The sequence below is a fragment of the Chiloscyllium plagiosum genome, chromosome 3 (assembly GCF_004010195.1).
Source record: "Chiloscyllium plagiosum isolate BGI_BamShark_2017 chromosome 3, ASM401019v2, whole genome shotgun sequence".
Taxonomy (NCBI): Eukaryota; Metazoa; Chordata; class Chondrichthyes; order Orectolobiformes; family Hemiscylliidae; genus Chiloscyllium; species Chiloscyllium plagiosum.
This window is the reverse complement of record NC_057712.1, coordinates 129,146,765-129,161,796: the sequence shown is the minus strand read 5'-3', so window position 1 is coordinate 129,161,796 and position 15,032 is coordinate 129,146,765.

The following is a 15,032-nucleotide window of genomic DNA, read 5'->3' as shown; positions in this document are numbered from 1 at the left end:
GAACGTCGCGACCTGGGTGCGGATGCACACCAGCGACTGACCGCCCTCCTCAATAGGGAGACTCAGAACCTGCGCAGCGACCCAGCGCATCTTTTTGTCCCAGAAGTCGTCGACCAACGTTCTCTGGATGTCAGCGACAAAGCCAGGAGGAGGGACCAAAGTGACCAGCCGGTACCACAGCATGGCGGCCACCAGCTGGTTTATGACCAGCACTCGATGTCTGTAAGATAATACTCGGAGCAGTCTTATCCAGCGGCCTAGGCGAGCCGTGACTTTGGCCTCCAGCTCCTGCCAGTTGGCCGGCCAGGATTCCTCAGCCGGCTGAAGTAGACCCCCAGGTAGAGGAGATGGGTGGTACTCCAGCTGAACCCCCGTAACTCCTCCGGAAGAGAGTCCTCCCGCCACAGACTGACCAGTAGTCCAGAACATTTGGCCCAGTTGATCCTGACGGAAGACGCTGCCAAGTACATGGCCTGGCACTCACACATCCTCCCCAGGTCAGCCGGGTCGGTGAAAGGTGAGGAGCAGGTCATCGGCATAGGACGAGAAGACCACCCCCGTGCCCGCGCCGCGTAGAACCAGCCCCGACAACCTCCTCCGCAAGAGGCGCAGGAAAGGCTCCACGCACAGGGAATACAGCTGGCCGGACAGGGGGCAGCCTTGACGCACTCCTCTCCCGAAGTGAAGTGGCGCCGTCAGGGACCAGTTAACTTTAACCAGACACTCTGCGGCGGCGTACAAAAGTAGGATCCGGGCGACGAACTGCGTCTCGAACCCGAATGCCCGCAGAGTCCCGAGCAGGAACTCGTGATCGACCCTGTCGAACGCCTTCTCCTGGTCGAGAGACAGGAAGGCGCTCGGCAGACCAGCCCATCGACAGAAACGAATCAGGTCCCGGACCAGGTGGACGTTATCGTGTATCCTCCGGCCCGGGACCGTGTAGGACTGGTCCGGGGAATCATGTGGGCCAGCACGGAGGCCAGGCCAGAAGACAACACCCTGGTGAAGATTTTGTAGTCCGTGCTGAGGAGGGAGACCGGACACCAGTTCTTCAAAGAACGAAGGTCCCCCTTCTTTGGCAGCAGGACGATGACCGCCCTGCGCCAAGAAAGGGGCAGCTCTCCGGCATTTAGGCACTCCCCCAGGACCTGTGCGTAATCGCTCCCCAGGACGTCCCAGAACGCCCTGAAGAACTCCACAGTCAGTCCATCCAACCCCCAGGGATTTGCCCCTCGAGAGCCGGTCAGCTCCTCTAAGGTTACTGGAGCGTCGAGCTTTCCGGCGTCCTCCGGGCCGAGCTGCGGCAGGTCCTCCCACAGAACTCTGCAAGCATCCTCGCTGGATGGATCCGGAGAGAAGAGAGCCGTGTAATAGTCTCCGACGTGGGCCCTGATACCCTCCGGATCAGAGATGAGAGACTCGTCGTCGGCCAGCAGCACAAGGAGCAGGGCCGGGTCCATGTCTCCCTCGCCAACTCCCCGATCCTGGATTTCCCGTCTTTGTCGACCCCCTCGCATACTCCTGACAGAAGACGCGGACGTGAGCCTTGCCCACGTCCCACCATAGCCTCAGGGAGGGGAAGCTTCCCCGCTTCCTTCTCCAGCCGGCCCAGAAACGACGAAACGAGTCCTGGAACCGCTCGTCCTCCAGCAGCAGGTTGTTAAAGTGCCAGTACGGGGAGCCCAGCCTGGCGCCGAACGGAAGGAGTTCCGCCCACACCAGGTGATGGTCCGTGTACGACACCTGCTGCGTGGAGGCCTTCGGAAAACAGGAGGCGTACGCCCGCGAAACGTACAGGCGGTCGATTCTGGACGCTCCGACCCCAGGCCTCACGAAGGTGAAGGCGATGGAGTCGGGATGGAGATTCCGCCAGACGTCCACCAGGTCGAAGGACTTGACCAAGTCCCCCAACCTCTTCCCTGACGCGCAGCCAGTGCGGGCACCGCCGTGGTCCCTGCCCTCGAGGACGCAGTTAAAAATCTCCCCCGAGGACGACGCACTGGCCCTCGTCGATGGAAGCGAGATGAGCAGACACTTCTTCGAAGGAGCTCGCTTGCCTCGGCCCGGCCAGGGGAGCGTAGACATTCACCAAGTGAAGCACCGCGCCCCCCAGCCGAACCGTCAGGTGAAGCAAACGGCCTGGCACCGGCTCCCTGACCCCCAAGATCTCCGGCTGAAAATACGAGGCCAACAAGGTAGTCACCCCGCCAGATCTGCAGGTGAGGTGACTCATGTAGACCCCCCCTCGCCACTCCAGGAGCCAGGTGGCTTCGTCTCCCGGGGTAGTGTGGGTTTCTTGCAGGAAGCACACCGCATACCCCCCGTCCCGAAGGACCGAGAGGGTCTGGAATCTGCGCTGCGACTCCCTGCTGCCGTTGATGTTGAGGCTGGCTATAGTCGTCTCCATGTCGGAAGCGTTGTGCAACCACCACCAGTACAACTAACAAACCTATCTACAGGGAGGATGAGGGAGGGGCACTGAAGTCCCTCGCCCTCACCAGGAGTGAGGTAACCTTTATTGTGACCCAACTTTGTTACAGCTTCAGATTCCACCAAAAAGGCGTAGGTGAGGGGACTCATGTAGACCCCCCCTCGCCACTCCAGGAGCCAGGTGGCTTCGTCTCCCGGGGTAGTGTGGGTTTCTTGCAGGAAGCACACCGCATACCTCCCGTCCCGAAGGACCGAGGGGGTCTGGAATCTGCGCTGCGACTCCCTGCTGCCGTTGATGTTGAGGCTGGCTATAGTCGTCTCCATGTCGGAAGCTTTGTGCAACCACCAGCAGTACAGTTAAAAAACCGATATATACATTTACTGGGAGGACGAGGGAGGGGCACTGGGGTCCCTCGCCCTCACCAGGAGTGCCCCCAGGAAGTTCCTGACTCGCTTTCGCTCGTTCACATCGAGCCCAGGCACCTGGCGGGCAGCGAGGGCCGACCAGTAAACTTTTTCAAAGGAGCTCCAGCGGTCGAGCGCCAGTTGGGCTCTATCCCGACGACTCCGAGTCTCCTCGACAAATTCCCGGAGTTCCTCGAGGGGGAGATCGGTGGGGGGCACCCGGGACTCGAAAAAGTCACTGCAGACGGAGTCCGCGTCGTCCCCGGTGTCCGCCACCGATCCCAAACCCCCCTCCAGGAGGTCGCCCTCGGTCACCGACCCCTCCCCCACCGAGGGGATGGGGGCTGGTCCGGCGCCGCCAACCGGCCTCAAACCCCCGGCGACCCCACCCCCAGGGTCACCGGCGGTACCTTCCTCGACACACCCCTTCCCGGAATGCCCCGAGTTCGGGTTGTCGGGCGGCAGAGGCTCTGGGCCCCGCTCCTCTCCCGACACCGGGACGCCTGGCTCCTCGGGGAAAAGGTCATCCCCCAGGAAAAGGTCATCCCCCAGGGCCAAGGCCCCCGGAAAAACAGTCTGGGAGGGAGGAGCGAGGATAACCACTTCCTCCCCTCCACCGCTCGACGACCCAGCAGAGGATCCTCCATTGTCGCTCCGCACCACGGCCCATATAGTTATTAAAGTCCTCCCCAGGGGCCGGAGGGGTTGAGGCAGCAGGAGGCCCTTCTGTAGTCGAGGGGAGGGTCAAGAAGCACCATAGGCCCTTTCCCTTGAGAGAAGCAGTGCCACCAGTATGTTGCTGGAGTATCTCTCCCCTCCAAGGGCCAGCGCCTCTCCCCCAGCGAGACGGGGGGAATTTATGGGCCTTCCCCTCCCCGCCCACCTTGGTGCTCATGGGGCCTGAGGTCCCGTCCCCCAGCCTTTCCCGGAACACGATTGGCTGGGGGAAGACAGGGGGCGTGGCCAGGGTGGGGAGGTCATCCATGTCACTTCCTGCCCTGCCCCAGCCCGGTTTATCAGGTGATGGTGGGCGGGGCCAGGGCAGGAGCCCAGTTCCCTCTCCGGGGCCCATAGACACGGTCGCTGCAGGAGGTGGGGCAGCGGTGGTCCCCCCAGGTTAGTGCCAGGGTGTGGCTCGGGCTCAGGGGCCCCCGGGCCAGGTGTTGCAGTGCCAGGGGCAGGGGATGAAGCCCCAGGGGTTTCTCTATCGGGGTGGGGGGTGGACGTGGGGTCAGTGGGGCCAGGATCAGGTACGGGTTTGAGGGTCAGGGTTCCCACGCCGGGGTGACACTTGCACGGCCGCAGGGGCATTTTCATGCCGGGGCAAGGCAGGTCGTGGACTAGGTGTCGGGGAAGGGGATAGGGTGGTCTCCCCGTGGGTGGGCCTGACGTGTTGCGTCTTCCTGAGCACCCTCTGGCCGGTCGGACGCTCACCCCCCTCCCCGCCAGAGACTGAGGCATTGGAAGCCCCCGGCTTAGCCCCCGCTGCCGGGGCTTGTGGTGTTGACTTTGGGGGAGGGGGAGTGGGTGCGGCGGACCACCATCAGCCATTGGCGTGGGCTGGGCAGCCTTCTGGGTGGGGCAGTTTTTTCTAATGTGCCATCTCGAGGCACAGGTGGCACCGCACGCCGTCCGCCGTCCAGAAGGCGCGATAGGCCTCGTGGAGGACGGTGAAAGAGCCCTCGGTGACCTCCTCCCGGGCCAGGCAAATGAACACCTGGCGTCAGAAGGAGTATATGTGTCGGAGGGCGGGGTCCTTCAGACCGAGCAGGAGCGGCTGGACCCCTGACCGGATCTCCCCCAGGGTGGTGAGGTGGGGGAGAAGGAGCTCGCTGGCAATGAAGGGCGGGACGTTAGAGATCACGACCCTCTGGGCCGTAACCTCCAGAGGGTCGACGGGCAAATGTGTCCCGCCCACAGCGAGCCCCCTCTCCACGGCCAGGTGGACCGCCTGCTCGGTCTTCAGGAAAAAGACGGCTTTCCCGTACATCCGGGCCGCAGCGACGATGGCCAGTGGGCCGACCACACTAGCCATGGCTTTGCTGCAGGCCTCGATGGACATATTGGGGTGGGGATAGGCCTTGACCCCCAGGCGTTTAGTCAGGTGCCTGAAGGGGGTTGCGGTTGCGGCCGGGGTTGGGACAGCCGAGCCCAAGGCAGCGGCTACCCTGGCGTAGGTGCTGCTGGGCCTTGCGACCTTCGGGCTTGCCATTCTCTGCTGCTGGATATTGGTAGGCCCCAGGCAGCAGCGGTGGAGGTAGGCCTCTGGCAGCAGCGGCGGCGGAGGTCCTGAGGAGGTGCCCAAGGCGAGTCACCCAAGGGGAGTCCCAGGCAGCAATGGTGGAGACCGGCCTCAGGCAACAGCAGCGGTGGAGGCAGGCCTCGGGCGAGTCCCAGGTAAGCCCTTGGTCGTAGCGGTGGGGGCAGACCTGTTGGGGAGGGTCCCCAAGCCAAGTCCCAGGCAGCCCCAAAATTGAGTCCCAGGCAGCAGCAGTGGTGGAGATTGTGGGGAGGGGCCCAAGGCGAGTCCCAGGCAGCGGTGGTGGAGGCAGGCCTCAGGCAACAGCAGCAGTGGAGGCAGGCCTTGGGCGAGTCCCAGGTAGGCCCTTGGTCGCAGCGGTGGGTGCAGACTTGTTGGGGAGGGTCCCCCAGGCGGCCCCAAAATTGAGTCCCAGGCAGCAGCAGTGGAGGTGGGCCTCTAACAACAGCGGCAGTGGTGGAGGTCCTGGGAGGGGCCCCAAGGCAAGTCCCAGGCAGCAGCAGTGAGGCAGGCCCCAAGCAGTAACAGCTGAGGCAGGTCAGCCTTCTGCTTCTGCCTCCTCCTCTTCTTCCTTCCTTCCTTCAGCTCTCTGGATGTGGGGCAGCTGGTCCAGGGACAGTCCCCTTCCTGTCAGACCTCTTCAAGGAGGAGAGTCCTTGCACGTGCACACACACACTCACACACTCACACACACACACACTGATCCAACTCTCAAAAGGAAAACACCCGCGTGGTCAGTGACAAGCTATGTCATTCACAAAAACGGGCAATGCTGTGTGATCAAGCAGTGAAGACACTCCTGTTTTTTTTTAAATTCCCTGTTTTTTTTTATTTAACCTCCACACTACCGCCTAAGTGCGGTAGTGCTTATTTTTCCCCAGCCCCCATGGTGTGTGTGTGTGCAGGTGTGAGACACTGAGAGACACAAGGTGTACGATCTTTGTTCAATTTCCACCACCAGGAAGATAGGAAAACACCGGGGTGGCCAGTGACAAGCAGTGCCCTTCACATCAAAGGGCAAGTCCCTGTATATTTTTATATATAACCCCCACACTACCACCTAACTGCGGTAGTGCTTATTTTTCCCCAGCACCCATGGTGTGTGTGTGTGTGCAGGTGTGAGACACTGAGAGACACAAGGTGTACGATCTTTGTTCAATTTCCACCACCAGGAAGATAGGAAAACACCGGGGTGGCCAGTGACAAGCAGTGCCCTTCACATCAAAGGGCAAGTCCCTGTATTTTTTTATATATAACCCCCACACTACCACCTAACTGCAGTAGTGCTTATTTTTTCCCCAGCACCCATGGTGTGTGTGTGCAGGTGTGAGACACAGTGAAAGACGCAAAGTGCACGAATCTTTATTCAATTTCCACCACCAGGAAGATAGGAAAACACCCGGGTGGCCAGTGACAAACACTGCCTTTCACATCAAAGGGCAGTGCTGTGTGATCAAACAGTGAAGGGGAGGGTAGGGACTAAAATCAAAATAGAATTGGAGGGAGAAATAATCTTCTGGATTTTTTTTTCTTTTTTTTTCCTTTCTTTTTTTAACCCCCACACTACCACCTAAGTGCGGTAGTGCTTATTTTATCCCCAGCACCCATGGTGTGTGTGTGCAGGTGTGAGACACAGTGGAAGACACAAAGTGCACGAATCTTTATTCAATTTCCACCACCAGGAAGATAGGAAAACACCCGGGTGGCCAGTGACAAACACTGCCCTTCACATCAAAGGGCAGTGCTGTGTGATCAAAACAGTGAAGGGGAGGGTAGGGACTAAATCAAAATAGAATTGGAGGGAGAAATAATGCACTCCACTTCCTGCGGTGCCCATTAATCCCCTGTTTATTTTTGTCAACCATGGCTTTCTGATTGGCCCAGGTTAAGGATCTCATAGTCAGTGAGATCCACCTGGTTCCAATCACCATAGACCTGTGGACTTGTGAATGATGCTGAACATTGTGCAATCATCAGTGAACATCACCACTTTTTTACATTATGATGGGGGAGCAATCATGAATGAAGCAGCTGAAAATGTTTTGGTCTCGGACGTTACCTTGAAGAACTTCTGCAGAGATGTTCTGGAGTTGAGTTGACTGACTTCCAAATACCACAACTATTTTCCTATCTGTCAGCTTTGATTCCAACCAGTAGGGAATTTTCCCTCAAGCTTGCTCTGCCATTCGATAGAATCTTGACTGATTGAATATTCCTCATGTCCACGTTCCTGTGTATTCCCTGTAACCCTTGATCCTCTACTATCTATTCAGTCTTAAGTATACACAAAGACTCTCCCCCACAAACGTCTGTGGCAAGGAATCCCAAAGACGCTCAACCCTCAGAAAAGAAATTCCTTCTCATCTCAGTCATAAATTTGCATCCCTTAATTCTGAAACTATAACCTCAGGTGCCAGACCCTTCCATGAGAGGAAACTTTCTCTCATCATTTACCCTGTCAAGCCCCTTAAGAATCCTTATGTTTTAATGAGCCCACCTCCCATTCTCCTAAACTCCAGTGAGGAGAGTTCCAATCTGCTTAGCCTTTCCTCATAAGACAATCCCTCCGTACAGGGCATCATCCTAGTGAACCTTCTCTGAACTGCCCCCAATGAAATATCTTTCCTTAAATAAGGGGACCAAACCTGCTCACAGTATTCCAGATGTGGTCTCACCAGCACCTTGTGCAGTTTCACTAAGACTTCCCTACTCTTATACTCCAACCCCCTTAAAATAAAGGTCAAGATTCCATTAGCCTTCCTGATCACCTGCTGCCCATATGTTGGTTTTCTGTGTTTTGTACACAAGTCCCCCAAGACCCATGGAGTTGCAGCTTTATGTAACTTTCCCCATTTAAATAATTTATTTTGTTTTACCTTCCAAAATAAACATATTTTCTCACATTCTCACTCTTTTTTCCCAGTTACAAAGCCTACCAATATCTTTCCATAAACTGTTTGTATCTCTCTCTCAACCTGCCTTTCCACCTATTTTAGTGTCGTCTGCAAATATGGTTACAGTGCATTCTTTTCTCCAAGCTATGAATATATATTGTTAACAGTTGCAGTCCCAGTACTGATTTCTGTGGAACCCTCCTGATTACAGTGGCCAACCTATAAAACAACCCCTTATCCCCATTTGCTGTTTCCTGCCCACGAGTCAATTCTCTATCCACACTAAATATTATCTCCAACAGTGTGGGCTCTTTTCTTATAACTTAACCTAATGTGAGGTATCTTGTTGAACATCTTCTAGAACCTCAAATACAACACATCATCTAGTTCCCTTCAATCCACATCATTGAGAATTCCTGGAAAAACTCTAATAAATTAATTAGACACTGTTTCCCTTTCATGGAGCTTTGCTGCCTCTGCTTGATTAGATTAAGACTTTCCAAATGCTCTGCTATTACTTCCTTCATAACTGATTCGAGTACTTCTCCAACAGTAGAGGTGAGGCTAATCAGCCTATAGTCAGCTCCTTCCCTTTCTGAAGAGGGGTGTCACATTGGCACTTCTCCAGAATCCAAGAATTTCTGGAAAATTACAACCAATACACCCACCATCTCTGTAGCTACTTCTTCTAGGATCTGAGAATGCAAGCATCAGGGCCAGAGACTGATCTGCCTTTAGTCCCCATCAGTTTGTCCAACACTATCTCTCTAGTGACAGTGATGCTATGTAATTCTTCCCAAATATTCTTAACTATTAATATGATGTTTGAAGTATCTTCCACCATAAATATTGATATAAATTATCAGTTTAATACCTCTACCATTTCCTTGTTCCCCATAACGATCTCCCCAGTTTCATTTTCTAAGTGCCTACATTCTCTTTGACCTCTCTTTTCCTTTTCATATATTTAAAACAATTCTTATTGTCAGTTTATATATTCCTGGCTTGTTTGCCCTCATAGTTGAGGAACATAGGAACAGGAATAAGCCATTCAGCCTCCTTGAACCTGTCCCATCATTTAATAAAATATGATCTGTGGACTAGCTCCATATACTGCCTTTGGGCCATTTCCCTTAAAACCACAGCTGAATAAAAATGTGTCTCAGCTTTAAAATTGGTAACTGATCCAGCCATCCACTGCCGTTTGTGGAAGAGAATTCCAAGCCTTTACTACCCCGCCCTATCATCTCTCCTGAACAGTCTGGCCCTAATTCTCAGAGTGAGTCCTTGAGTTCTCGAATCTCCAACTAGTGGAAGTAGTTTATTTTTGTTGACCTTGTCTTTTCGTGTTAATATCCCGAAGCCCTTAGTCAGATCACTCCTTAACCTTCTAAATTCTACAGAAAACTAGCCTAATTTGTACAATGTCTCCTCATAACTTAACCCCTGATGTCCAGGTATCATTCTTGTAAACTACATTGTACTCTCTCCAAGGCCAATCTATCCATCCTTAGGCATGGTGCCCAAATCTGCTCACAGTATTCCAAGACAGGCCCTTCCAGGCTGTGTATAACTCTGGCATAACTTGTGCATCTTATACTCCAGTCCTCTTGATATAATGGCCAGCATTTCATTAGCTTTCTTGAATATTTTCTGCACCAAAGAATGATATTTTATAAATCTAGGCATGTGGGCCTCCAGGTCTCTTTGGACATCCTTTATTCAACCTCATAACTTACAGATTACTTACAGTGTGGAAACAGGCCCTTTGGCCCAACAAGTCCACACCAACCCGCCGAAGCGCACCCACCCAGACCCATTCCCCTACATTTACCCCTGCATCTAACACTACGGGCAATTTAGCATGGCCAATTCACCTGACCTGCACATCTTTGGACTGTGGGAGGAAACCGGAGCACCCGGAGGAAACCCACGCAGACACGGGGAGAATGTGCAAACTCCACGCAGTCAGTCGCCTGAGGCGGGAATTGAACCCGGGTCTCTGGCGCTGTGAGGCAGCAGTGCTAACCACTGTGCCGCCCAAATCTATCTGGCCAGTCCACTTTGAGACAGGAGTTAGCTATTTTATTTATGTGAAACACAGTTGTTTTCAACCAAAGTTGTTTCTTACTCTTGAGCTGAATACAGTAGAACCTCAATTATCCGAACGAGATGGGCAAACAGTATGTTGTTTGGTAATGATCGTTCGGATAATCGATCTGATCATAAACAAGCGGTAATTTATGAGTGCTAGTTATTGAACATTTCTCGGTTATCCGACATTGCACACCATAATGCCAGTTAACTGATAAGTGAGTGCTGAGTTACCTAATGCGGTTTTTACAGCACCTTGAGATCTTGTTGGGATAATCCAAAATTAGGATAATCGAGGCTGTACTGTATTAAATTCTATCTTGTTATAGAACATTGAACAGTACAGGCCCTTTGACCCACGATGTTGTGCTGAGCATTCATCTTAATCTAAGATCAACCTAACCTACACACCCCTCAATTTACCGCTGTCCATGTGCTTGTCCAGCAATCGCTTAAATGTCCCTAATGTCTCTGACTCTACTACCACTGCTGTCAGTGCATTCCATGTACCCACCACTCTGTGCATTAAGAGCCTACCTCTGACATCTCCCCACACCTCCCTCCAATCACCTTAAAATTATGACCCCTTGTGACAGCCAATTCTGCCCTGGGGAAAAGTCTCTGGCTATCTACTCTATCTATGCCTCTCATTGCCATATACACCTCTATCAAGTCACCTCTCTTCCTTCTTCTCTCCAGCTTGTCTTCCATAACACATGCCCTCCAATCCAGGCAGCATCCTATAAATCTCTGCACCCTCTCTAAAGCATTTACATCCTTCCTATAATGAGGTGACCAGAACTGGACACAATATTCCATATGTGGTCTAACCAGGTTTTTATAGAGCTGCAGCAAAACTTTGCGGCTCTTAAATTCAACCCCCGCTAATAAAAACCAAAACACCATACGCCTTTTTAACAACCCTTTCAACTTGGGTGGCAACTTTGAGGGATCTATGTACATGGACCCCAAGATCCTCCACACTGCCAAAAGTTCTGCCTTTAACCCTGTATTCTGCATTCAAATTTGAACTTCCAAAATGAATCACTTCACACTTTTCCAGGTTGAATTCCATCCGCCATTTCTCAGCCCAGCTCTGCATCCTGTCAATGTCTTGTTGCAGCCTGCAAAAGCCCTCAACACTATCTGACATTTGTGTCATTGGCAAACTTACTACCCACCCTTCCATTTCTTCATCCAAGTCATTTATAAAAGCCACAAAGAGCAGAGGTCCCAGAACTGACCCCTGCAGGACACGACTGGTCACCGAGCTCCAGGCTGCATACTTTCCCTCTACTGCCACGCTCTGTTTTCTATGAGCCAGCTAATTCTGTATCCAGACAGCCAAATTTCCTGGATCCCATACCTCCGAACTTTCTGAATAAGCCTACCATGGGGAACCTTACGAAATGTCTTACTGAAATCTGTAGACAGCACATCCACTGCTCAACCTTCGTCAGCTTGTCTCATCACATCCTCAAAGAACTTAATGAGGCTTGTGAGATATGACCTCCCCCCTCATAAAGCCATGCTGACTATCTTTAATCAAACTATGTTTTTCCTAATAGTCATAAATCCTATCTCTCAGAATCCTTTCCAGTACCTTGCTTACCACAAGACCAGTAATACTGCCTGGTCTGTAATTCCTAGGGATTTCCCTATTCTCTTTCTTGAACAGAGAAACAATATTCACCTCCCTCCAATCATCTGATACTACTCCCATGGAGAGTGAGGATGCAAAGATCATTGCCAGAGGTGCAGCAATCTCATTTCTCGCTTCCCACAGTAACCTTGGATATATCTGATCTGGCCCTGGGGACTTATCTATCTTGAATCTTCTCAGAATTTCTAGCACGTCCACTTCCTTAATATCAATCTGTTCAAGCCTATTAACATGCTTCAAAATGTTCTCACTATCAACAAGATCCCTTTCTCTAATGAATATTGAAGCAAAAAACTCCTTTACGGCCTCCCCTACCTCTTCAGACACAAGTTCCCTCCATTATCCCTGATCGGCCTTACCTTCTCTCTGATCATTCTCTTATTCCTCACATAAGAATAGATCGCCTTTTGGGTTTTCCCTCGTCCTTCCCGACAAGGCACTTTTTGTGCCCCCTCCGAGCTCTCCTCAGTGCATTTTTGAGTTATTTCCTAGCTACCCTCTAATCCTCTAATGCTGTGTCAGATCCTTCTTCCTCAACCTTAAGTAAGCTTCCTTCTTCCTCTTGACAAGAAGCTCCTCTTTTCTTGTCATTCTTACCATTCCTTGCCTGTCTCAGTGGGACACAGTTAACCAGCACTCGCGGGGATCCAAGATGGCGGCGATCCAGCAAGTCTGAGTCTACTGTACTCCTCCCAAGACTTGGGTAAAGTGGGTCACCCACCACCACCACCACACTCACCAAATCATTTATAATAGCTGTTTAATTTAATTAGTTGCTTAGTATTAAATTTAAACAATCTAATCTTTAGTAAAAATGACTAAAGGGAAGGGAGCCCGCAGCTCTCAGCAAGCAGGAACCCCTCCCCCACCCTCTCCAGCTGCAGCTGAGGCGTCCACAGCCGCCACGGGGGACTTACCTACAGTGACAAGCCTTGTAGAAATGATCTCCAAACTGGACGCGAAGATCGATGCTTTCATCGAAGAATCCCGAAATCGATGGGACTCACTCTCGGCCGCGCTGCAGAAGCACGACCGAGACATCCAGGAAATCGAGCGCCGAGTCGGAGGAGCGGAGCTAAAGGCCGCGATCTCCGAAACTACAGCACAATCGGCCGTGGATCAGGTCCGGACTCTCGAACAGCGAGTCTGGACCTTAGAGAATCATATTGATGACCTCGATAATCTGTTAAAGAGAATAGGGATAATCGAGGTCGCCGAAAAAATATTCGTTTGCTGGGCCTTCCCGAACGGGAAGAGGAAGGCCAGCTTACTGTATTCCTCGAGCAGTGGCTGCCACAGCTTTTAAATCTGGAAGCTGGATCAGGCCAGGTAAGGGTGGAATGGGCCTACCGGGTCGCAATACGCGGGCCCGGCTCGAACCAGCGCCCACGCCCGGTCCTGTTCCGGCTGCAGAGCGACAAGGAGAGGCAGATACTCCTAGAAGCCTCGAGAAATCTTGGAAAAGACCCCCAAGCTATGATCTACAAAGGATCCAAGATCATGTTAGTCCAGGACTTTTCCCCAGTTCTGGTCCGAAAGAGGAAGGCATTTGATGAGGCGAAGAAGCATTTAAGAGACTTAAATATTCAGTACTCCTTACGCTACCCAGCGACGCTATGCTTTAACCATGAAGCATCCGTGTATAACTTCGGATCGCCAGAAAAGGCTAAGGAATTCTTGGACTCTCTTACATAAACTGTAAGACATAATGGATGTTGGTTTGCCTTTCCCCCCGCTTTGGTTTATATCCCTCCCTTTTTTTTTCTTACTTTACTGATTAATATTATCATGGGGGTGGGGAGAGGGATTTGATTTTCTCCCCCCCCCTTAGGGTTGTTTTCTTTTATTATTTTATGTATATATGTGGGAATGTATGTATATGTATGTATGTATATATATATATATTGTTACCTTATTCAATTTTACCTCTGTCTTTAGGAGCGGTGTTGTTCCTCCCTTGTTATTTTGTATTAGTATATTTAATTATTATTTGTTGAGGTTGTAACTTTATAGTTAAATGTTTATATATGGTATTTACATTACCAAATATATCCAAGTGTTGGTATGGGTGGGGGTAGGGTGCTCACTGTTAACTCTAGCTTTGTATTATATCTGAATTTTCCTCATTTTATTGAGGAGTGCCTGGGTCAAGGGTGGGGCATTGGTTGGGAAAGGATATGATGGACTTTTGGAGAGGAAGTGACACCCCCTGGGGACAAGGGGGAAAATCTCCACTTAGATACGTTTTATATTTTTTTAATTTAGAAATAGTTTTTTATTGTATTGTTGTGAGTGTATTAGAGAGGCTTTATTTTTGGTAAATTTTATATGCTCTATGCTCGGGATGTTCTGGATAGGGTTTCCCCTCCCGAGGAGTCTCGGATTTGCCCGGATGATTATGGTTGATCGGTCGGTTAAGTGGTGCACCTGTAATGTCAAGGGGAGTAATTCGCCAGTCAAAAGGAAGAAAATATTATCAAATCTTAGGAAAGAGTTGATATAGCTCTCCTACACATCCGACACACCTGTCGGATAAAGAACACTTGAAATTACGACAGGGTGGATTTGATCAGGCCTTTTTTTCTTCTTTTAGCTCAAAAAGCAGGGGAGTTGTTATTCTTGTTCGGAAGAATTTCCCTTTCAAAATCTTCAAGCAGATAAAAGACGAATCTGGACGATATATTTTGATTAAAGCCCTCATAAATGGAGGGAATATGGGATTTTAAATTTGTACTGCCCCCCGGCACACCCCTTTAAATTTATAACGGAAGCCTTTTCAAAATTGATGGCTTTTGGTGCCCGTCATACAATTATAGGGGGATACTTTAATTGTATTATGGATCCAGAAATAGATAGGATTCCCAAGAGTACTGCAGGAGTATCTCTCAGATCTAGACAATTGATGGATCTGAACAAAGAATTAGGATTAGTAGATGGATGGAGATGTCTTCATCCACAGGGCAGAGATTTTTCTTTCTACTCCAATCCACATAAATGTCATACCAGAATTGATATGTTTTTTGCCCCCCTCGATTTTTTAAAATTCTATATCATCCTGTAAAATAGGTAGTATAGCAATTTCCGAACATGCTGCTGTATAGTTGGAAACTAAGGCGAGGAACAATGGGACATCCCCTCGACATTGGCATATGGACGCCTTCCTAATGAAAGGTAGTAAATTTGTAAAGTACTTCTCTCAAGAATTTAAAACTTTTTTAGAAATTAATTCAGGTACAGCTAGCAACCCGTCAATGATGTGGGAGACCATCAAAGCTTACACACGAGG